The 12,574-nt window shown below is 34.5% G+C and overlaps 1 pseudogene; it reads right to left on the bottom strand.

The window, feature by feature from the left end:
- Nucleotides 1–5,984: 5,984 nt before the first annotated feature.
- On the bottom strand, nt 5,985–8,213 carry LOC149553861 (ABC transporter C family member 3 pseudogene; annotated as a pseudogene).
- Between the last annotated feature and the right edge of the window lie 4,361 nt (nt 8,214–12,574).

Here is a 12,574-nt window from a genome sequence, read left to right as displayed (position 1 = left end):
TAAAGTCATTTGAAGTTTGGTTCTATATTAATGACTTTCTACTTTTCAAAATTTCTTAACCAATAGTTTCTCATCCATGTTCCTATCTAAGCTTTTATTACTTAGATTCATGATGAAGGGTTGGTGAACAATGTTCAAGAACAACTGCAGAAGCATATATAAATAGATTATTTGGTGTTGGAATCTTTCACTTTAGCCAATGATTAGGGGTTATCATGTAGTTCTCTAGGGGAATTAATAACTCCATCTTTAAAAAGATGTTAGATTCTAGGACATGGGCCATCCTTTTGAGATCAAGCTAAATTATTTGGATCATTTTTTAACCAAATTGACTTTGGGTGTGTTAGCATCTTGTTGTAAGTTTTTATCTTTTATAGATTTTTTGTGGTTTATTTGTATCAAGTTATGCTTTAAATTGTATCCTACTCCTTCAACAATGTTCCTTGCATAATGAAAAATAATTAATACATATTTATTGTTCACCAATGATTAATTATCAGATACATTTTATTCAAACTCTTCTAATAAAATATACATGCCCTACTACATTAAATATAAAAATTTCAAATACAATGTAAAAACAATACTAAAATTTAAAATAAGAATCATTTTTAAAATTAAATAATATATCAATAAACAAATTGAATCAACTTGGGTTGTCTAGACATGATATCATATGCCATACTTTGGAAAGGTTTCTTAAGGAAAAATAAGTGTCACTATTAAAAAGTAGAAAGAAAACCTTCACTTATGAAAGTGTCAAACATTGGGAATGTGAAGCCCAACAATCACAAGTTCCACTTCTCATGGCTCTTCACTTGAAGGTTTTATACAAATGTATAATGGATGTCTATAGTCATGTATTGTAATGTATCTGTCTTATTTGTTCATTTTCTATTTTTTAATCAAAGTTGTTGTGTAAGATTTACAATTGGTATCAGGCCCATGGTGATGTATTAGGTAGAGATGGTGCTAAGATGGTGTGTCCATGAGTGGGATGGATGGATAAAAGAGAAACATTCAGAGGAGGAAGTTGGGTTTGTTTCCTTCTCAGTTCTTGATGTAGTTGACACTGCAATCACCAAAGAGATGAAAGAGAACACAAAGGCCAAGAATCAAGAGGATTGCCTTAAAAAGGAAATTGTTACTCTAAAAAAGGAGGTTTTGATACTGAAATAGAAGATTGTAGGATTTTATGATGAACAAATCCATAGATCCTAGATATCCTACATGCAAATAACCTGTTACAAGGAAGAAAGAAAAGAAGAGAGAGAGAGAGAGAGAGAGAGAGAGAGAGAGAGAGAGAGAGAGAGAGAGGGTTTTCTTAACAAACAAGAAAATTATATTTGCTTGTGCAAAATAGAATGAATCAAATTATTATAATCGATCAATCCTTACAAAGGAGATCGAAGACCTAAAAGGGGCAACCTAAAAAGTAAATGACATTTAATAATTACTAATTAATTATTAAATAGAAATGTAAGATGCATAAAGTGAAATCTTAAGAAGGGAGAAAAGGTAATTTAATAAATTAAATTAAATTAACCTTTATCTCTAACACAAGAAAACTACAACCCTTGCTATGGCTCTATCTATGGCTATTCTTGAATTTTTCCCCTTACCTTAGGAGTATCTTTCCTAGGGAGGTGATGTCTTCCCCCCCCCCACTTCTAGCTAGGGTAGCTTCGAGGGTGTTAGAAATATGAGAGGGGCTAAGGGGGTTGGGGACAAGCTTCATATCCTGAGGGAGTCTCTTCTTTTTGGCAAGCTTAACATCACTTTTGGTAGATTTAGAGTTGGAATCATGCTTAGGGGGGGACTTAAATTTTTCCAACTAGAGGTGTTTGCTAGTTTTCCTTTGACTCTGCTCACTCTTCCTAGTGTCTATCTCTGACTCAATGAGGTTAAGATGAGCAACAATGCAACTACAAACAATACAAGAAAACTACATTGCTGAAAGAAAACTTGGGTCCCAACAACAAGGCCTAATGTGGTCACTTTCCTTGCCCAGGTCCTTCTCATCTTTATTCACCTGCAAAAAGTAAAGGGTGGTGGTCACAGAATGCATTCTCCACCAAAGTGTCAAATTTCTAACAGATACCAATGTGGTTGTCTATCATATTCCTCATCGACTACTCAAGCCTATCCAATCTAGCCTTGTTATGGCTCTATTTGTGGCTATTCTTGCCTTTTTCCCCTTACCTTAGGAGTATCTTTCATGGGGAGGTGATGTCTTCCCCCCCGCTTCTAGCTAGGGTAGCTTTGAGGGTCTCAGAAATATGAGAAGGGCTAAGGGGGTTGGGGACAAGCTTCATATCCTAAGGGAGTCTCTTCTTTTCGGCAAGCTTAACATCACTTTTGGTAGATTCAAAGTTGGAATAATGCTTAAGGGGGGGGTGAGGGGGGGATTTAAATTTTTCCAACTAGAGGTGTTTGCTAGTTCTCCTTTTACTCTACTCACTCTTCTTAGTGTCTATCTCTGACTCAATGAGGATAATTTTAACCTCAAGGCTAGGGGTTTTCTTGATCTTTCTATAGCTAGGACCAAGGCCAGGATCCAAAGAGACTTGGGGGGTGACAAAAGCCAATGGGTTGACTAGGAGCGGTGGGTTTTGTGCAAGATGGTGGATATATAGTTTGTTCATGAGCCCCCGATGGATGAGGTACATAAGGTTTTACCCTCCTCATGTTTCCTCCTAGCTTTATAGATACAATCTTCCATAGAATGCAACAAAAGAAATGGGAAGAAAATATGGTCTAGGTTTCTGAAGTGATTAAGAATGGGGAAATGATACCTTTTGAAAATATGTTATAATAGTTTTCCAAGTAAATTTTTCTTCTAAACTAATGGGGTGGATTTTCTAAGGAACATGGAGGCACATAAATGGCATAGGACTTGCCAAGTTAATGTTAATTATTCTAACATGTTTTTATCCACTCAATTAATTCATAAAAGAGTATATAAAATGTGATGTAAATAAGAGATGCATATTCATAACACTATTATTAAAATATACTTAATAATAAATTCTAACAAACCTAATAATAATTATTGTATGCAGCTTGTGATGCAATAATCTTACAAAGATATTCTTCAAATAATATATATAATTTTTAAAAATAAAATCCATACCCAATCTATAACTATTTGAATATTGAAAATAAGAAGAAATGAATAATTATACTGTATTTTACATTAGTTGTTATTATATATTTCCATTGGTCATTTTATCAAAGAATACAATTTTCCTATTTTTCCTTGTAAATTATAAAAAAAAATTCAATGTTTGACTTTAAAAGTATTTGATATTTAAAAGTAAATAGTAAATACAAAGATTCCTTAGTTTTCACATCCATTCAAAGTAAAGTGTAATATCTAGTTTGACCATTTCTCTTACCTTAGTATGTGTCACCTATCGAAAAGTTGCGACCTAAAACACATCTGTATGAGCTGAGACTCAACCATGTTCTTTCCTTTAGAGGATTCAAAAATCTAGATCTCATAATTGATGGTTGATGATTGGACCTTTAGTTATAGAGTTACAAACATGTCACAAATTGTTGTTGATATAGTCTAAATATACCCATTATTGACGTGGAAAATCAATAATAAATAGGTTTGACTACATATTATAAAAATTAGTAAGAAAAAAAATCCCAAATTATGATTTAAATATATAAATAAATAAATAATATATTTTTTTGTGTGATATTAGATACTATTATATTTAAGGATGACTTTTTTATGACACAATTTAATAGTCTTACTTTTCAATCTAAACGAAATATAATTGAAATAAAGATCTTAAATACACCACTCAAATTATATTATAAAATATCGACTTTGAAATATTGTTATTTCCATTATATAGTCTATTACATACGTAATAGATACATAAATTATATAATTTCCAATTATTTTTTTTTTTTATTATAACACTTCATATATTTTTATTCAACAATTTTATTTTATTTTTATAATTTGTAAAAATATATTACTGAAAAACTTATCAAAACTTAACTTTAGTTCTAGAAAGTTCATCATTATTTAGTGCAAACACCATTTACATGATATATTACCATAAATCTATTTAATATATAAATATAGCTTTTTCAATAATACATTTTCAATCTCTTTTTCCTGCCCATGCCTATTTAGGGTAAAGCTGTAAATGTTGGTGTCAACTTTCTCGTAGCCCTCACCTACTTCAAGAAAGGGACGTTAATACGCCGAACGCACCCCACCTTGAGCAGCCTTAGAATTGTCTTTTCACGCGTGATTCAGTGTCAAAACAACAGAAGTCGTGTCTGATTGCTCTGCATTTTATAATAATGTAGTGCTATCTAGTCGGATGAACTTGCTATTCGCTTTAATTGTGCGAATTATATTCCGCCACTTTTAATTCGAAAGAAGATAATAAGGTCAAAGAAAAGATCGTCTGAATGCGGATTTGAGACCGAAACGTCGTCCTCAATGGCCAAAACTACAATAACAATTGTTGGTGGTAGTCTTAATATTGTTTTTGTTTAATCTAATGCTGTTAATACAATAACATACTCTCTCTTTTTTAAATAAATGTGCAGCTCTCAACTAGAGCAAAGTGCTTTGTAGTTGGATGTATTATTAAAAATTTAATAATGGTTGTCGTTATTATAGGACGCCACATAAGATAATAAACAAACAAACATTGAATGATGTTGATTTAGTGTGGAGAATATCTTTTATTAGTCTCTGCGGTACTAATGTTTTCACTAGACCCTCTTATTAGTTCCTGCCGTATGGCAGGATACTATAGCATCCAAGTGGATGCAAATTTTCAATAAGTTTTGACCAATTGAAATTTTTTATATATGCATTCCAACCTGGTTTCATAATGTTTTTGAATTCATGCCATTATTTTCATTTATAAGAACATGTTAAATTCAAATTTCCCATTGGCTGTTGTGGTGAACAGTAGGGTATTGAGCTTTTTCCATTGTATTAAAAAATGAATTTGTGGCAATGCTGGCGGATGGATGGAACATAGCAATAGTGATTTCATTAATATTATTCACCTATCTTTGAACAATATCTGGCCAATTTTGACAACATTTGATCTAACATTAAATAAGCGTATTGTCAATGACATTTTTTTCTTTGTAGTCTTTATTGCTTGGCTTTATGTTTCGTCAATTGTCTTATCTGAACCACTATGCTCAGCCAATTCCCAGATCTAAATCTTTAGGAAATCCACCGTATTTTGATTTGGATTTATGCTGTGCACTGTATAGGTGTCATATTGTCAGCGAAGATGTCAGTTTTGGGAGAAAATGTGGTCAGAATTCTTTGGTCTGTCTTTTACTCATTGTCTTGGGGAATGTTTTCCGGCTGTCGGTCGACTGCATTTAATTGGATTCTTCAATTCTGGTCATCTAAAGTTCCTATTTATTAGTAATTGTTGATTTCGGAGGCATCGGGAAAATTGGACAGTCCCTTCTGTATGCTTCTGAGAAGTAGTTTTGTTGCAGAAAACAGGTATGTTTTTCTCCTTCTGTAATGTATTTTGCTTAGGATTTTGTTGCAGAAAATAGGTATGTTTTTCATTTGTTGATACTACTTCGTTCACTACTTTCTCTAGAAAATTGTTTCAAGTTTGATATGCGTTCTGTGTGTATACATGGCTAATCTTTTTATTTTCTCTTCAATATTGGTTTGGCCTTTTGGTAGCTCGGCCCTATAGTTCAGTTCCCTCCCACCCGATGCTAAGTGGAGCTTCTCTTGCCCTACCCGCTGCTCTGCACTGTCTGTCCCACTGCCCCGCCCTGTTCTGTCCTGTCGATGGTAACATATTGTTTGCGACCATCAGTTGCGTACATAATCTATTTTACAATAAACAATGAAGGGTTCTGATACAAATCCTTTCCGTAAGGGCCTCCTCCTGTTTTATTTTTTTGTTTAGATTTCTATAATCAACAGCCTCATGGGTTTTAGTCGTCATGGCTGATCAACCAGGAATACCCGTTGAAAAACAATTTGGCCGTATTTGCAACAGTTGAGAGTAGTTGAGATTTGACTTCAGTATTTTTAGCTCCAAGTACCCTGATTTTGGATGAGCTTGTTGTTTCTCTGTTTTTTCGCTGCTAACAGGGGGCTTTTGATATTCAGTCACAGGGGTCGCCCACACCATCCAGTAGCTGCTACCTATTTCAAGTAGCTGAAATATTGTGTGTGCCAATAAGATGATGGGAATCAAAGCCGCTTTATATCCAGCAGTGATGTAAGACCAGTACACCCACAGACTCACCCTGCCTTTCTCTTGTTCCTCTTCTTGCACAAGCTGTGAAATTTTAACACCTTTGTCTATTTCACTCCCTTCATTAGTTTTTGATTCAAGATCTTCTTCTACCTCTCTTGATTTTTTGCTACTGTCCTGCTTCTAGAGGTTTTGACAATCAACATTTATTCCTCTTTCTCCAATTTCTGTTTGGTCGCCATATGGGAACAATTCAAGATCTTTTTCAAATGCATAGGCTTGCAGTACACTCTTATACCTGGCTTTGTCCCATTCCTTCCCAAAAAGAATATTGTCTCTAATTTTTCCGCTTTGTATCCATGGGGACTGACTAACGTATGCCTTGGTACCACTTATTTTCACAGATCCTGATATTTTGGGTATCTCCCCAAGTATACACGAGAGAAGGCTTGACTTGCTAGAACCAACTATTCCGCACACTGCAACCCTCATGCCTCTCTTCACTTGAACATCAATGCCTCTAATGGTTGGACTAGGGGCAGTAGGATCCCAAGAGAATAGCCCTTCACGAATCTCAATTGCCACTTCAGTTAAATCATTTGAGATACGTTTGGCTGCATTTGATTGCAGCTCCTCCTTCTGCAGGAAGTCAGCTACCCGATCTAATGACACTTTAGTTTGAGCAATCATAGAGACTAAATCGGGAAGATTGTATATAGGTTCCTGGAGTATCTTGAAAGTTGCAAGTGCTGAGAGAACCCTGCCTGTGGTCAAAGGAACTCCTATCATTGTACATGTGGCGAAAGTTACAACAGATACAAATGCAGGTGCTCCCCAGAAGAAAAATGACATCCCAGCATACCCATAGAAATATTTTTTTAGCCAATTACATTCTTCCTGCCTCAATGTTTCGAGTTTGTGCAGAAATCTGGTCTCCCACGCTTGCAATTTTAAGATTTTCATATTTCTCAATATTTCTGATGTAGCCTTCATCCTTCCATCTTTTGCTTCCATGATCTTTACGTTATATTTTTTTTGCATTTTCCCTAGTGGGAAATTCGCCATCATAATTAGGGCCATAACTGCCACTCCTGCAAGAGAGGCCAATCCCAAGTTCTGATATAGAATACCCAGGGCCAGAAGAACTTGCAAAGGTGATGTCCATATATCATGAAGATACCAACTGAAATCTCCAATACGGTTAGCATCAACACTCATGTAATTGACAATCTCACCACTTGTATGCTTTTGTCTTGCCTGGCTTGAAAGCACCAAGCCCTTCTTGTATATTGCAGCTGTCAATGCTGCCTTGACACGTATGCCCATGTGGACTGTTATAAAAAACCAATGTCGTTGTGACAAAGATTCTACTACCTTTGCAAGAAGAAACGCACAAGCTAGAACAATGCCTTCACTAGCAAACTGTTCCTTGTCAGCAAGACATCGTACAAAGCTATCTATAAAATACGGGCCTACATATGATGAACAAGAAGTCATCAATGCCAAGAATGCTGTAAAAATTAGATCCTTTTGGACAATGACAAGTGCCATTTTTGCTAAAGACAAAGCACCACTTCCTTTGGCATCCAGCTGGTTTCTAAATTTATGGTAAATGTAATCAGCCTTGTGGGTGTCTGCAACTTGAGGTACATCATCTTTGTCCAAAGGTTTCTTATGGCCAGCATCAAGCAAAGGCTTCACCCAAGCAAATGACATTCTATTGAGAAAACCTGTTGTTGCATAAGGAGTGACTTTGGGCTTTAGGTCTTCAGTATTTTCCTTAATATTATTCAAGAGAGGTTCTTCAATGCTTTGAGTTACGGAACCCTCACATGTTTTGCAACAAAAACTGGCGTAACACAGATAGGATGAAAGGAAAAGAGCCAGAATTTCAACCACAGAACTTAGGCTAATGTGTTTTTGTTGCTTGAACTCTTGAATATTGAGGTATAAGAAGAATGCCTTACATCTCCAACACATGTAGGCATTTTTGTGCCTTCAAAACTGCGACTAGGTTGAAGGGATGCCAAACTGTTCCACACCCCTACGAAGACTTGTCTAGAACATGTAAAGCACAGAGTATTGGTGCAGAACGCTACAAAAGATGATCATTTGCTGGATAGGCGAGCAAAAATGGATCTCCTAAATTGACTTTGAAGCTTAGATGTTACTTGCAGGTGCCCTAGTTGCGAAGATTGCTTGTAGACTTTCCCACGCTATCAATTAGATTTAGATATGATATTCCGCTCCTGAGGGTTTTTCAAGTTCAAGTTTCTATCACGTTGAGAAATTTCTTAATAAAGTTTTTTTGTTTTGTTTTCCTTCACAATGAGTGTAGCCATTGTGACTGTCATGTTGAAAATGTAATGTATTCCTTTATGTCACACCATTATGAAAATGTAATGTATTCATTCTCAGCTTATGGATGGTTACTTTCAGTAACTGTGAATCATTTATCTGGCTTGGGATATTTGTTTTAGTATAGCCACTGATTCATGTATAACAAGAAGATGGAACAGTTTGGTTCTTTAGTGTTGTCTAATTATGCCTTTTCAACAATTTTATTTATTGCGTCTACCTTCATGTCATTTCTGTTATTGCTCTTATCTGACGTGGCTGTTGCAATTTTTGTATGGAACCAATCATCATTGTGGAGGTCCTTGTCATTGATGTTGGTAATTAAAAGGCATTATAGCATCAAAAGTTCTGAAGATGAAATGGCACATATGTGTAACCGTCACCGCCCATGCTCATGACGGATGGCATGCAAAGAGACATTGGTGTTGATTGTCTTTTGGTGTTCCCTTGTGGACTCCCTAGTCAAGTATGTTTGGACTCACAAACGTGGTCATTCTGTCATTATTTTGTGTCGAAGGAGAAAGAGCTATTGCTCATTTTTCTGCAAACATTCCTTGTTAATATTGTTCTCTGCATCTATCATAGGTGAATTTTGTGTGTATGGCATCGGGATAGTAATAAGGAATTCTTCATGTGATTGTTAAGGGTGAACAATGTCAGTGAAGGATTCATTCCCTAATTAAGCTTGTAATTTGTATTCAGACTTGGTGATAACTGAATAAAGAATCATTTTGGGGTGTGGCTAGGTTTTTCCTCTCAAGTTGGAGGATTTTCCTAAGACAAAATTCCTGTGTTGTTTTTTGCTCGTGTCTTTATGTTTCTGCAAATTGCTTCAATGCTTTTCTGGTTCTAAATTTAACAGAAGCTTCCACAGTTGACAAGTCAAGCTTCAGTTAATTCTTTTGGTTGGTGGGATGTCGTGAATTTTATTATATCAAAGTTGTTTGATACTAATAGAATCCCAAACTAGTCAACAAAAGATCCAAGAACAAAAACATTGATTGGTCTTGGACTTTTGTGTGTATGGGATCGGGATAGTAATAAGGAATTCTTCATGTGATTGTTAAGGGTGAACAATGTCAGTGAAGGATTCATTCCCTAATTAAGCTTGTAATTTGTATTCAGACTTGGTGATAACTGAATAAAGAATCATTTTGGGGTGTGGCTAGGTTTTTCCTCTCAAGTTGGAGGATTTTCCTAAGACAAAATTCCTGTGTTGTTTTTTGCTCGTGTCTTTATGTTTCTGCAAATTGCTTCAATGCTTTTCTGGTTCTAAATTTAACAGAAGCTTCCACAGTTGACAAGTCAAGCTTCAGTTAATTCTTTTGGTTAGTGGGATGTCGTGAATGTTATTATATCAAAGTTGTTTGATACTAATAAAATCCCAAACTGGTCAACAAAAGATCCAAGAACAAAAACATTGATTGGTCTTGGACTTTCAGATGCATACCTCGCCATATTGATTTCTCAAAGACCTTGAAGTAAGCATATAGGATGATCTCAATGCTTTGTTTGGATCAAAAGCATCAAATGCAGACATGATATTGCTTCCATACTTTCCCACGCTATCAATTAGATTTACATATGATATTCTACTCGTGAGGGTTTTCCAGGTTCAAGTTTCTATTTATGTAAGTTTTTTGTTCTTCGCTCCTGTGCTTTTCTTTTCGTGCTCTATCAGAATATTGTGTTATAATTTGCAATATTGATTGATTTATTTTGTGAACCACCCATTGTGCTATTAATCTTATTAGTTATCAATTGTGCTGTGAATTTATTGGCCACCCATTTTGTTTTTAATTAGAAAACAATGTTAATTATGAAGCTCGGAGCTTTGAACGCTATGTGGCTTGGACATTTATGACTTTTAATTTGCCAGTCATGTGAGCTCTTTCTATTAGGTTGATATATATTTTCATGATTCTTATATTTTGTGTTTTGACATTAGATTTTGCACTGGCCAAAGCTCATGGGTTTTATCTGTTATATTGCAGTATCTCCTCAGCTTAGGAATACTTTTGCATCGGTTACAGCTCTCTTCCTAGGGAATTTACCCATGTGTACCTCAATAAGCATCTCCAATTAGATTACAATTTGAAAGTAAACAAATATTTCTACCAAAAACTATTAGCATGAAGAGTTTTTAAGACTGAAAAAAAAATAGAGGGATAATGTTTTTTAGATAGATAAAAGGTCTAAGGCAAAAACTTTTTATTAAATAGTTTAAATTCAAGACTCCTTCCAGTCGAGGAGCTTAATATGACTTACAAAATTTATTAAAATTGTTGGTAAGAAGATTTGTCACTGTGATAGTTACTTCTGAAATTGACCCTGTCCACCCTGTGAATAGTGACAACTGTATCAACAGTTGGAGAGATTGAAACCGATCATTATCAGATTACAATCTTCCTTTGCGTTTAGACCTTGTAAGATAAATTTTTGATTTTTCAAATAAACACGATTACAACTTAAAAAACACATATAATTGATGATTATAATTTGTGAAAAGATTGAAAGACAATAAATTATAAATGACAGCTTAAATTGTGACTTTTTCAAATAACATAACACATGGATTTATTGAGTAAATAACACATGGATTTATTTAGTATTTTTCAAAACTACTCGAGTTTGCAACGTGCATTTTATAATTTTGTTTGAATTTTAAAATTTTAGGTCAACCATGTCACTTCTCTTAAAAGTGTTTATTCATTTTGAATATGTGACAGATATTTGTTATCAAAATGTCTGAACGAATTTATATTCCAAGTCCGGGTCCTCAGTGGGATTGTCGAATCATTGGAGCAATTTAGTCTACAACTTTGGAGCATGTATTTGTCATAGAATGCAGAAATGTTGAGAAAGCATTACGCAATGTACTTGGTGAAGAATTCTTGGAAAATAAATCTGGGAGAACAACTTATGCAGATATTGTTTCTAAATTCCTCACCAATTGCATGGATCTTTTAGAAAATTCTGAAATTGTAAAGAAAATGGCAAATGCATATGTGAAGCCTTGTTTCAAACCTCTTGAAGACTATGATGCATACATCAATGCATATGTTATAGAGATGAGTACTAGCCTCATAGGTGGCTTGTTCTCTCTTGAATCTTTGAGCTCTTGTGATGTTATGACTTGTGTTTATTATTCCCTGAAAATTGCAATAAGTAGTAAGTACAAACCTCTAGTGGACCATGCATTGCTTGCTCACCAAACTCATTTCTGTGAGCTTAGTGCATCAAGAATCTCAGATGTTTGCAATGCAATGATACTTCTGCAACTACATATTTCTCCTCCTGTAATTTCACCTTATGTAAGCACCATTTGCTCAACAAAATCTCAACCTGTTGGGGATGATATATAACCTATTACATATTCATCCATATGGAATTGTAGTAGATGAGCATATTATCCATATATGTACATAGTAAACAACATATGCAATGGATAAATGAAAATGTTTCATAACTTTTGCAATAAAAATACATATAATTATCTTGTTATCAATGCATCATATTTATTTTCATTTAGATTATCACAATGTATAAGTCATAAACCAAATTAATCGAATGTTGAAAAAGTGATATGAGCCATATTTGTACTATACTTTTTTACAAGTTAATATTATTAGTTCCTGCTGTATGGCAAGATACTATAGCATCCAAGTGGATGCAAATTTTCAATAAGTTTTGACCAATTGAAATGTTTTATATATGCATTCCAACCTAGTTTCATAATGTTTTTGAATTTAGGCCATTATTTTAATTTATAAGAACATGTGAAATTCGAATTTCCCATTGGCTGTTGTGGTGAACAGTAGGGTATTGAGCTTTTTCCATTGTATTAAAAAACATGAATTTGTGGCAATGCTGGCGGATGGATGAAATTTATAGAAAGTTTGTAAATGATTTTGTGAACTATGTAATTAATTGTTCTTCTCTTTCTCTTTCTCAAGTGCAAAGGTTGTGAAAGAGACATTGAA

Source organism: Cupressus sempervirens, chromosome 6 (genome assembly GCF_028749045.1).
Source record: "Cupressus sempervirens isolate cs-2001-9-10 chromosome 6, ASM2874904v1, whole genome shotgun sequence".
NCBI lineage: Eukaryota > Viridiplantae > Streptophyta > Pinopsida > Cupressales > Cupressaceae > Cupressus > Cupressus sempervirens.
This window is presented reverse-complemented; position numbering and strand designations above follow the sequence as displayed.